We start from the raw sequence: 4,246 nt of genomic DNA on the forward strand, positions 1-4,246 counted from the left end.
CATGTGTGAACGCCCTCTCGAGCTGAGATTGGCCGCATGTGTGAAACTCACCCAAGCTGAGCGGGGTGGGGCGCTTACGTGAACATTCCTCGGTGTCAAAGGGGGGTGGGCGCATGGCTGAACGCCCTCCTGCGCCGTGGGAGGCGGGGCGAATGCGTGAACATCTTCCCGGGCCTAGGGGGGATGGGGCGCATGTGTGAACATTCTCTCACTCTGAGGGAGGGTACAAGCATGACCTACCCTTACCAAAACCTCTAATGGTAATCTTAACCCTAATGCTTACCTTAGAAGGTAACTGCTTCTTCAGCTATGAAAGTGAAAAGAGCCACTCATGAAATGTCACATTTAATAGTGGCATCACTACTCCCTCGCTGAGCAGGGGTGCTGCGCGTGGGTGATGCCTGCTACGCCGAGGGTGGAGGGGCGCATGCGTAAGACGCTCCAGGCAGAGGTGGGGCAGGGCGCATGGTGAACACCTTCCCCCGCAAAGGGGGACGGGGCGCATGGGTAAACGTCCTCCTGCACTGAGGGAGTTGGGACATATGCGTGAACCCCCTCCCGCAACCCCAGGGGTCGGGGAATATGCATTAAGCACCCCCGCCCCAAGGGGGGAGCAAGCATGACCTACCCCTTACCCTAACCCCTAATGGTAATGCTTACCCTAACCCTTACCTTAAGAGATTCATGCTTCTTCAGCTGTGAAAGTGAAAAGAGCCATTCATGAAACATCGCACTGAACGGTGACATCACTACTCCCTCCCTGAGGGGTGGCTCTGTGCATGGGTGACCCCCCCTTCCTGCGCAGAGGGTGACGGAGCGTATGCGTGGAAGGGTCGTTTGGGGAGCTGTGATGCAGAGGAACACGACTATAGAAGCCTCCCCATTACCCGTGGGGATATGTCTGGAGACCCCAGGTGGGTGCCTGAAACCACATACAGTACAAATACTATAGATACTATGTTTTTTTCCTATACATGCATACCTAAAGTTTCACTTATAAATTAGAGATAATAGTCTCTAATAATAACTAATGAGTTTAATAATTTGATAATTTAATACGTTTTTTTCCTATACAGGCATACCTATGCTCAAGTTTGATTTATAAAGTAAGCATGGTGAGAGTTGAACAATATTTGTCTCTAATAATAACTAATAATCTAACAATGATAGTAACTCATGATCAAATAGGGCAATTAAAACCAGATACTGTGATACAAGTTCTGGGAATGTGATCTCCCTCTTAGAACTTCTTGTATCAGACTCACCTTCTGCTTGTCAGGATGTGAGATGATAAAATGCCTACGGGAGGATCTGACAGGAGGTGACCATTGTGATGTAACGAGGCTCCTCATGACCTCCTGAGGATTCTTCAGGAGGGTCACCTGCTTCCCTGGGAACAGGAACCACAGGGAACTGCACAGAAGGCCTGCTGCCTGGTCTCCAAACCACTGCCCAGCAAGGGAATCAACACCCTGACCGAGTTCCCGTCCCACCCAGTCGTCCTCGCACTTACCAACTCCAACAAGGAAAAGGGATTCTGCTTAACACAGGGCCTATAGTGAATATGCTTCTGGTGTCCTGAGCAGGTGGAGAATGGAGTTAGAAGGGGAAAGAGTGGCTGGATGGACAGGCTGCCTGTGCCTCCAGCACTGGCAAGAGCACAGGAAGGGTGCAAAGTATCAAAAGAAAAAAGTGGGGGCTGGCCAGGATCGCCCAGGTTCTGGGTCTCCAGTTGCCCAGGGCTCCAAGTCAAGGCCACAAGACTGGCCTCACTCCCAGTGCGTGGGCACTCTCCTGTGGGGCAGCACACTGAGCATTAGGCTCGACTTCTGCTTCTATGTCCCAGAATGTTTCCTTCCTTCCTTTTCATATTGGTTCCTTTCCAACTTTTCTACAAAAAAATCCTAAAAGAACAGTGACTGTATACTTGTAGGCAAGAAAATTCCTCTGAAGCCCTCCTCTGCCTTTTGGCTTAAAATGTGGGCAAGTTTGTTCGCTTCTTACTAGATCTGTATCGCTTTTACCTAAGAGTCTTTCACAAACTTTGAATGAAATGAATGCCTCCAGAAGGTGTGCAGGTGTAACTGCTAGCACATCGCCGCCTACCCCTCAGGGTACCTATGATCTCCTTTGAGAAGTCTGAGATCAGTGAACTCATCATTCGACACCGTTGCCACTTTACATAACGTACAGAGACCCCAACCTGATGTTTCAGTCCCAAGAGAAAAATCTAAAAGTACAGGACACCACGCATCCAGGATGCGAGTGCATACTTAAGTAGTTAAGTGAATAAAATTACAAGTGATAAGAGGTTATCTCTGGAGAGGGAAGGCTTAAGGGGGGAGGGGGGGGAGGTCTTCAGCTGCACCCGTGTGTGAGTGCACGTGGGGCAATCTGAAGTTAATACAGCAAAATAGCAGTTAAACCTAGAAGCTGAGTTACACACGGGACATTATTTCACAAAATCAGCAAAAGCTACCAATCTGAAGGCTCTCGGACCGCATCATCCCTGCCCCAGGATGGCTTGCTGTTAAAACTTTCATCAGCATACCGCTGAATTTTGCAGAGTGGAGTTCAGACTCTGAATCTAGCCTATCTGGTTTGAATTATTGAGTCCACTATTCAACAGATGCATAATTTTTAAAAAGTTGTTCAACATCACAGTGCTTTTCTTGCCCCATTAAATGGGAATGATACTATAACCTACTGTAAATGTTATGAGGATCGAATAGCCTGATACTTGTGAGGTGAGGTGCTTGTGAAGGAAGATAGCTATGCTAATAGAAATACCCTAACACAAAGAAGCCACTTGATCTTAACTGGATGTATGTGCAAAGACCTCTGCTAACTTCAAATTCACAAACACTATGATGGCATATTTATTTGCCCCATACAATGAAACAAGCTCCCTTTATATTTCCTTTGAGTACTAGCACATGGAATTGTTTTCAGGTATATTTTTGACCAAAGATGTATGTACCCACATATTCACGTATAAACCTATTTTGTTATCAAGTTCAGGTGGCAATAGTTCAGCCAGTGGGGGCTACTGAGCTACCCCAATCTGATGGGTTTCTGACTTTGAAGCTGAGTAGTAAGGATAGTGTAAAATTTCATTGAAAATTTATTTGATTTCTGAGCTTTACACTGCAATGGACTATGAACATGCACACATACATAGGTCGATCCATTTTTCAAATCAACCCGTCAGTTCCTATGCAGGGAATAGTTTTCTATTCATAGAAACCAATGAAGCTGTCCCAAGCAGTATATGGTGTAATGCAAATAATGATTTTGGACTCAGCAAAACACAGCTGTGAAGCAACAGCACTGTGGTCCAGCCCAGCCCAGGATTTAACAATCGTTGGGACCAAACACTGGGCTTCAGTGGCAGGGAATGGAGTAATCTGTGTAAGCAGCAGCTGAATCCCTTACACCACCTGCGTAAGGGGATTGCCCCTTCCTCTCAGAAAATACCTCTTCCATGTCCCTTACGCTAGCATCTGCTACAAAACAAGAGGCAGAGGAAATGGGAAACCAGGGAGTCTAACAGAAGGAGAGGCAAGGGATGCCGGGGGGGGGGGGCGGGGGGGGGGGGGACAGTAAGAAGAGATTCCAGGAATGCAGCTGGGCAACAGCCACAGAAGGCACAAAGTCCAGACCGGACAAAACAGACTGCTCCAGACACGGTGTCTCCCAGAAAATGGATGAAGTGGACAGCACGGATATGTGTGAACATGCATCTCATAGAGTTTCAGGTGGCATTAGCAAGAAGTGCCTACAACCCTATGCAAACGAAGCCAATTGTCAAGGAAAAAAAACTGCCATCTGGGGCAACAACAGCCATCGATCCCTGGGCACAGCTTTACGTATTCTTAATAAAATGTAAAGGTTCTAAATCAGTCAACAATGTAAGCACTGAATCACATGATTATACTGGGAAGAGGAGGCAGGAAGGGAATATATAATGGACTGGAAACAGAACAAGCTTTTGAAACTAGAAATTAAAAGAATGCCCATGATTGCAAAATCAAGTAAAACAGAAGTATGCTATTCGAAGATATGGTAATAGATAACAAAAAGAGTTTGCTCTGGGGGATAGGAAATGGAAGAATGAGGTCAAGGGGTGGTATTTCTCACTCAGAAAAACGAGCCTATAGATCCTTTAGACTCTGTAAACCATGTGTAACTTTGAGAAACAGAAAAACAAAACATGAAATCTAGTGCAGTGCCTGGCTCATAAAAA

The sequence above is a fragment of the Acinonyx jubatus genome, chromosome D1 (genome assembly GCF_027475565.1).
Source record: "Acinonyx jubatus isolate Ajub_Pintada_27869175 chromosome D1, VMU_Ajub_asm_v1.0, whole genome shotgun sequence".
NCBI lineage: Eukaryota > Metazoa > Chordata > Mammalia > Carnivora > Felidae > Acinonyx > Acinonyx jubatus.